The sequence below is a fragment of the Echinops telfairi genome, unplaced genomic scaffold (assembly GCF_000313985.2).
Source record: "Echinops telfairi isolate 266 unplaced genomic scaffold, ASM31398v2 ScPeMD7_7467;HRSCAF=8505_0, whole genome shotgun sequence".
NCBI lineage: Eukaryota > Metazoa > Chordata > Mammalia > Afrosoricida > Tenrecidae > Echinops > Echinops telfairi.
In genome coordinates this window covers 13,721,048-13,729,853 of record NW_022111367.1, presented here as the reverse complement: position 1 = coordinate 13,729,853, position 8,806 = coordinate 13,721,048, and positions in this window count along the sequence as shown.

The following is an 8,806-nucleotide window of genomic DNA, read 5'->3' as shown; positions in this document are numbered from 1 at the left end:
GATCTTTTTGCAGAACTGTGTGATAATTACTAAGCTAGGTGTCCAGATTGTATATTAAATAAATTGCTGTATATAGATGAACAAATGAAAAATGAACTACCATATTCCTTATAATTGCTGTTACAATCACATAAATGGATCATTAAATATTTTACAGTAACGTATGGGTTGCACTTTGTCTTCCAAGGGAACAAACTTGGCTTAAATCTGTGTGGCACGATGGTCACCAAATTCATTCATACAAACAACAATAGAGGAGCATGCAGGGCAATCTATTTGCTAAATTATTTTGCAAGGTATACTTATATCACATATAAATATTGTCACTGTATTTTGCAAAGTACCGATCTTTGCTCAAAAGACACAAAAAGGAGAATTATATCAATGTCAACACAATAAAATAAATACAAAATGGGTTGAAAGATAATAGAATTTTTCCGCAAACATTTTGAAGTATGTATATATAAAACAGAATGTTGACTTTTAAATTCGTATACACTAATCAATCATAAAAGAACTTCAGGGTGTTAATGGCAGATTTAGCAGTTTGAACCTACCAACCCCCTCAACCTACCACCCCTCAAGAGAACACTGAGACTGTCCACTCCAGACCATAGAGGCTCAACATCTCAGAAAGCCAAGGGGACATTTCTCCTTTACCCTAGAGGGTCAGTATGAGTCATTATTGACTCTATGGGAGTAAGTTGATACTCAATCATAGGTCAGGATCATAGTTTACTAAACTATATTTTATTTACCACATTTAGAATAAAAATATCTTTCAGATCTGAATGTGCATTTCTCCCCAATACATCCAGCATGACCTGTGTCCAAATATTATTTTACCTATAAAAATACTGGATTGGGAACATGACGGACTTTGAAACCACTGGACTTGGATTCAAATCTTTTGCTTTCAAGGCTGTGCAATAATTGGCAACTTAAGAGAAACATATATTTGCTATTTTCATATTTGCTTTTCTGTGTGTGTGAGACATATCTTAGCTCTGCGAGCATTGTTTTGCCTTATGAATGAGCATTACCAAAAAGATTCCCTTGTGTTTAGCCTTCATTGCTTGCTTAAGCAGTATTTAGACACTGAAGTTTTTTTTAATCTATATGCTAGCATTCCATGTAATTTAATCTAATAAGCTTTCCTATTCACCGCTTGTATGCCAATTTGTCCTCCTGTGGTGGCTTATATGTTGCTGTGTTGCTTAAAGCCATGTCCCTGCTATTTCAACTACCAGCAGGGTCACCCAAGTGAAGAGATTCCAGCAGAGCTTCCAGACTAAGAGCAGACCGCATAGAAGGAAAACAGACTGTCCGCACCAGAGGAATTAGCCACTGAAAATCCTATGGACAACATCTAAACACGGGCAGTTAGGGAAAGCCTAATGTGCAGAAGCAGAACATTGCCAGAGATGCCAGAAGATGAGTCCGTGAGGTCAGAAGGCACTCAAATCGTGACTGGAATAGAGCTGCCTTCTCAAGGAAGAGTGGGTCGTACTGACATGGATGGAGGGAAGCCTGTGGGAGTAAACTCTTCCAGACTTTCATTTGCTGATGGGGCATGACTCACAATGAGGAGAAACAGCTGCAGACATCAATTAATCACTGAAACTTAGAACAATGTGCAGAGTATGAATCTAGGAAACTTAGAAGTCATTAAAAAGAGATGGAACAAAGCAACAAAGCCCACATGGAAGAAGCACACCAGCCTGTGAGATCACGAGGTGCCAAAGGAATCAGTTATCAGGCATCAAAGAACAAAAAATCTTATCATTGTGTGCTCACATTCCTGATATGATCGCTGAAGACAGATGGGTGCATAAGCAAATGTGGCGAAGAAAGCTGATGATGCCCAGCTATCAAAAGATAGAGCATCTGAGGTCTTAAAGGCTTGAAGGTAAACAAGTGGCCATCTAGCTCAGAAGCAACAAAGCCCATATGGAAGAAGCACACCAGCATGTGAGATCATGAGGTGTTGAAGGGATCAGGTATCACGCACCAAAGTACAAAAAATCAAATCATTGTGAATGAGAGGGAGTTCAGATTGGGGACCCAAGACCCATCTGTAGGCAACTGGACATCCCCTTATAGAGGATCACAGGGAGAAGACGAGCCAGTCAGGGGGCAATGTTGCAATGATGAAACATACAACTTATAACTTTCCTCTAACTGCCCCCCCATCATGATCACAATTCTAACTAACAAATCTGGCTAGACCAGAGGATGTACACTGGTACAGATAGGAACTGGAAACACAGGGAATCCAGGACAGATGATCCCTTCAGGACCAGTGGTGAGAGTGGCAATACCGGGAGGGTGGAGGGAGGGTGGGGTTGAAAGGGGAAACCTATTACAAGGATCTACATATAACCTCCTCTCTGGAGGTCGGTGAACAGAAAAGTGGGTGAAGGGAGACATCGGACAGTGTAAGATATGACAAAATAATAATAATTTATAAATTATAAAGGGTTCAGAGGGAGAGGGGCATGGGGAGGGAGGGGAAAAATGAGGAGCTGATACCAAAGGCTCAAGTAGAAAGCAAATGTTTTGAGAATGATGATAGCAACAAATGTACAAATGTGCTTGACACAATGGCTGGATGGATGGATTGTGATAAGAGTTGTGCGAGCCCCCAATAAAATGTTTTTTTAAAAAGAGAGAGAGAGATGGAACCCATAAAGATTGATATTCTAGGTGATAGTGAGTCAGAAAGGACTGGTGTTGGTCATTTTGAATGAGAAAATCATAGGGTTTACTATGCCAGCAACGACGCAATCAAGAGGAAGGCCATCACATTCATTGTCAAAATGGCATTTCAAGATCTATCTTGAAATACAATGCTGTCTGTGATAGGATAATGTCTGTCTTCAATTAACAAAATCAAGTCAATACAACTATTGTTCAAATGTATACACCAACAACTAAAGCCAGTAATGAAATTGAAAAATTCTACCAGCTTCTTCAGTTTGAAATTGATCCAATGTGCAATCAAGGTGCACTGATAATTCTTGGCAAATGGAATGCAAATGTTTCAAACAAAGAGAAAAGAACAGTAATTGGAAAATAGGTCTTATTGATAGAAATGAAGTGGGGATAATTTGATAGAATTGTGTAAGATCAACGACTTATTGGTAGGAAATATCATTTTTCAACAACACAAAAGGTGAATATACACAAGGACTTCCCCAGATGGAGTACACAAAAATGAAACCGACTACATCTGCAGGAAAAGACAGTGAAGAAGCCCAATTCCGCAGCTGAAACCAGGCCAGGGGCCAACTGTGGAACTGACCATTAGCTGTTTCTCTGTAAGTTCAGTTTGAAGCTGAAGAAAATTAATTCCCCAAGATCCAAAATATGACCTTCCTTGAATATCTCCGACTTGAAATTTGGGAAGCTCTCAAGAATAAATTTGATGCATTACACACTAATGACAGGAGACCTGACGAGCTGTAGGATGACATCCAGACACCGGGCGTGAAGAAACCAAGGGTTGTTAAAAAGACAGAAAGGAGAAACAATCAGAGCAGATGTCAGAAGAGACTTTGAAACTTGCTCCTACTTGTTGCTAAGGCAAATGGAAAAAGGGATGATGTAAAAGAACTAAACAGAACATTTCAGAAGGCAGCTCAAGAAGGCAAAGTAAAAGATTATAAAGAAATGTTCAACGACCACTTTAGATTCTTGAAGAGCCAGGATGTTAGTTTTAGGACTAAGGTGCACCTGATGCAAGCCATGGGATGCTCCGTTTGCCTCGGCGGCGGCGGGGGAAAGTCGGCCATGGGCTTAGGAAGACTGACGAAGAATCATGCATTTGAATCCTGGGGCTGGAGAAGCACACTGAAAGGGCAAACCGATCTGAGTCGGAAGAAGTGAGGCCAGAGTGCTCTTGAGAGGCAAGGACGGCAAGATTTCACCTTCATCTTTTGAACATAGTGTCAGGAGAGACCAGTCCCTGGAGAAGGACATCATACTTGGTAAAGTGGAGGGGCGGCAAAGGAGGGAAAGGCCCTCAAGGAAATGGCTTTCATCCAGGTGCCTGGGCATCGGGACAACTGTGAAGACAGCACAGGGCCGTGCAGGTTTTCATTCTGGTGGGCACAGGGTCATGATGGGTTGGAGCCAGTTCGATGGCACCTAGCAGCAACAGCAGCACCAACATCACCAGAAAAAGAAAATGATAAAGATGAAAGCCAAAATAAATGAAACGGAACATGGGGGACTAATTAACACCTCAACAAGTAAAAGACAAATAATCCAATTAAAAATGGGCAGGGGACATGAACTGACACCTCACCAAAGAAGACATGCAGGTCAACAAACATGAAGAAATGTTCACAATCATTAGCCGTTAGAGAGATGCAAATCAAAACAATGAGATATAATCTGACCCCAGTCAGGGTATCCAAGTTCAGAAAACAACTGATGCTGGAAAGTGTATGTGTGTGTGGCATCTGGAACTCAGCTCCACTGGTAGTGAAACCATGAAGTGGTGAACCCACTATGGTGACTGGATGGCACTTCCTTAGAAGCTGGGAATAGCAATCCACCTGGCTTATAAATTTCTCCACATGGTACAACTCCTGGAAAAATAAGTCATGCCGATAATTGATATATGCATACCCATGTTCTGTTCCCAGTAGCAAAATGCTGGGAACAACCTAAATGTCCACCAGTGGGAGAATGGATAAACAAGATATAAGGGACATGCAGACACTGGAATACTACGCAACTTTAAAGACTCACAATGAACCTTTGAAGTGTTCATGATACGATGACCCAGGAAGATGTATTGAATGAAAATCAGTTGAGCATAATAGGATACCCATAAAATAAATAAAATAAAGGATACACCTTGTATGAAACCACTTTGGTAGAAAGTCCATAAAAGGTTTTCACACAAAAAGAAATATTGTTCGATGGTGATGATGGTTACACAAATCAATATATCAAAAAAGAACTATATCAGGGAAAAAGAACAGTCGACATTCAACCATTTCAAGAAATAGCATAGGATCCAGAACCAATGTTAGTGAAGGAAGAAGTCCGAGCTGCCCTGAAGGCGTTAGCCAAAAACAAAGTTCCAGGAATTGGCAGAATGCCAATTAAATGTTTTAACATGCTAATGAAGCATTGCAAGCGCTCACCCCTATACTAGGAAATGTGTAAGACAGCTACCTGGCCAACCGATTAGAAGAGATTCATATTTGTTCCCATTTCAGAGAAAGGTGACCCCACAAAATGTGGAAATTATCGAACCATATAATTAATGTCACATGAAAGTAAATGTTTGCTGAAGATCATTCAATAACAGTGGCTGTGGTACATCCACAGGGAATTGCCAGCAATTCAAGCCAGATTCAGAAGAGGATATGGAAGAAAAGATATCACTGCTGATGTCCGACGGATCTTGGCTGAATGCAAGAATTGCCAGACAAGGGTTTACTTGTGTTTTATTCATTAGGAAAAGACATTCAACTGTGTGGGTCATAACCAACTGCGTATAGCACTCAGAAGAATGGGAATTCCCGAACACTTATTTGTGTTGATAGAGGCAGAAGAAGACATTGGGAGGCGTGCAATAGTTCAAGGCCACAGAGGTCTAATACTGTTAGAAGCACAGACCTCCGTTAACTGTGATCTACAAGTAGATGCATAGAGAGACAGGTTTGGAAGGCAGAGATGGAGTATATTTACAAGCATATCGTTTTTCCAGAGGATAGTGGTACATGAGTTTTGCCCTGTTGCAAATACATCCATGAATGTGATGGAGCATACAAGAGGCAAGATTATGAAAATTTCTTAGATATAACTAAAAATCTTGAGGGACTGCATCACTGAACCTGGGAGCTCGGGATCATAAACACAGGGATCATCATGGCCAATTGGCCTAATGTAACCCACAGGAACAATGTTCGACATCCTACATGATGAGTAGCAACGAGACACTTGAGTGGCCATCCATTGTGTAATGACTGTGCTTTCCCAGTGGGAAGGAAAGAAGCCAGATGAAAATTAAAGATACTAATGGAAACCATTAGTCTAAGAAACTAGTAGACCACACAAGCATCAGTCTCTACAACTCTCTGACCAGAAGAACTAGATGATGCCCAACTACTGCTACCAGCTGCTCTGTGAGGATTCGTAATAGAAGAACCTAATCAGGCCCACTATTCCGGTGGAAGCAAAATGGGAACAAAGCTCAAATGATAAAAAAGACCAGGGTTACAGGTTGGATAGAGATTAGTGGAACCCCTGAGACTATGGCCCTTCGCCATCCTTCACGTCTAGGAATGAACTCACCTCTGTGGATCAATTTTCAGCCAAACACTAAATACGTCTATCATAACACTGGGGAGGGATGCACACCTTAGAATTATCAACCATTTGAGATCAAAATGGCAGCATTTTCCCAAAGACAAAGTTCTGAAAGGTTAAGGGAAAAAAGAGGATAGTGGAAACAGAAAACACAAGGAGGAAGTACTGTAAGAGATGTCCATTGTGGGAATAGCAATCAATGAGCTGAAACAAAAAGCGTATGCATTGTTGAATGGAAAACGGATCTGTTCTGTAAACCTTCACCCAATTCACAATTTAAATTGTTTTTATTTGTAAGTATATTAAATAATCCTCCCAGAAATTTCAAATTAAAATGTATAGTTCTTTGTTTAAAAATGTGATTAGAACCAAAAACGTTTATATATGTGTATATATATATTTATTTGTCACACTGAGATCATCTGATTAGCTGTAACGTGTATGTAACTTGTACTGGAGGAAAACCAGGAATGTTTATTACTTTTATATGTGTTTTCTGGAAGAAAAGTAAATCTAATATCTTTTATTTGATTAAATAATAAATGTTCAGTTTTAAAAAAGAAGACAATGTTAGGAGTGGAAAAAGAGGAATGCTTTCTAAAGAGATGAAGAAAAGATTTCTGATGTCAAAAATGCTATTGCCTTTCAATGCAACCGTGCTCCCTTGTGGGAAGTTCTAAAAGGCTTAGTTTAAATTTTTTAGAAGTTTGTTTCATGTAAGCATCAGTGCATATGCCAAATGATCCATTAAGGACATTCCATTACAGCATAAAGACGTGCGAGTTGAACGTGCAGGGTGCGCGTCCTAGGATGCTAAGAAAATACATAGCTCAATTTCCATTTGATGTCGCTCTGCAGGAAGATATTATCCACAGAACATTTGCTGCATTAAGGCAAACATTTATACAATGCCTTCAACTTTCAGACTATTTTAATGCTCCTGACCCCAAGACCAAAATGTATCTGACTTAACAGTTTGAAAAATTAGTCAATTCCCATCAATTTCTATGAGGGATCTGAATATATACAATGTGCATTTAAAACAAGCCTTCATCTTAAATGATGTACTAGTCCTTTCCTGAAGACTTGCTACCATTTTACCAATCCACTTGTCCTCATCTACACTTACTCATCTCTACCTAGCTGCTTCACAATTGCAAGTGGACCATCTTCTCTTTTATCCCAATTAACTGTCCTCTTGTACGTGCCGTCCCACAGAGAGCCCGTGTCCTGGAAACACCTTTGTGGCCAGTGATTGCGTAAGGAGTTTATCTTTACTGGAAAGAAAACTGATAGCTGCAAGTCCCTGAGAATGTCCTGGCCTCACGACATTAAGAGCACACTGGGAATGTTCTGCCACACGAGTCCTTGAAATCCGTTCAAAGCCAACGGGGCAAAAATATCCCCCGTGGTTCTTGAACACATGCCCAGCTGAGCGAGGGGGGTGTTTTCTACTCACGAAGGCAAAACCAAAGATACATGCCCTAAAAGTATTTTAATCTTGGAAGTTTACTTGCCCAAAGTGTATTTTATCACATTAACGTGGTTTCCAACCAGTGAACTCCTCCTCGAGACCACTTCATGTAAGTCAGAGAGAACCGAACTCCTTAGGGTTTTCAATGGCTGATGGTTCCGAAGTCAAGCCCACGCATTTTTCCGGAGGTGCCTCTAGAGGGATTTCAACTCCTAACCTTTCAATGAGGAGCACCCCCCTGGAACCCCTCTTCCATGTTAGTTCTCATGTAATAGACGTCAACAGTGATCAGAGAAGGATTTGCAACCAGTATAATTTTGACCATTTGGCCTTTAGTTTTATATAAATGCAGAGGCATGGAGAAGGGGCTTCTAACGTGGGACAGTGGGGTCGGAAGCACAGCCTGTAATCACTGTCAGTGCCTGAGGCGTGCCACCGGCTGCATGGGACCCGGTGTTTGTGCTGGGAAAATGAAGTTGCTGAGCAACAGCCTGTGGTACCTGAAATCTATCACACAGGCCCTGGAAGTCATCAAAGGCTTTTGAGTCTAATAAAAATCATATTTCAAGAAGAGGTGAATTTGATGACGATGTGAAGAATAGAGACAGCATTATGGACATTAGAAGTGGAAAGAATCAATACATGCCTAGACCCAAACTCTCCCCGTGACTCAGAGGGAGAAGGAGTTTCAGAGGGAGACACTCAACCAGTGTGAAGAAAAAGAAACTGTCCTCAACCAAGCTCATCCTTCCTGCATCTCCCTCCACACCTAGAAGAATCCCCGTCCAATAAGAAAGCATGCCCCCTGCCCCTCTAATTCACTCTGAAGATAGATAGCTAGAAAAGGAGCAGTGCTTCTCTGAAAGACTTTTTTCTTACCAATAAGAATCTTCGGTGGGGAGGGAGCGGGAAAAATGAGGAGCTGATGCCAGGGGCTTAAGTGGAGAGGAAATGTTTTGAGAATGATGAGGGCAATGAATGTACAAATGTGCTTTACACAAT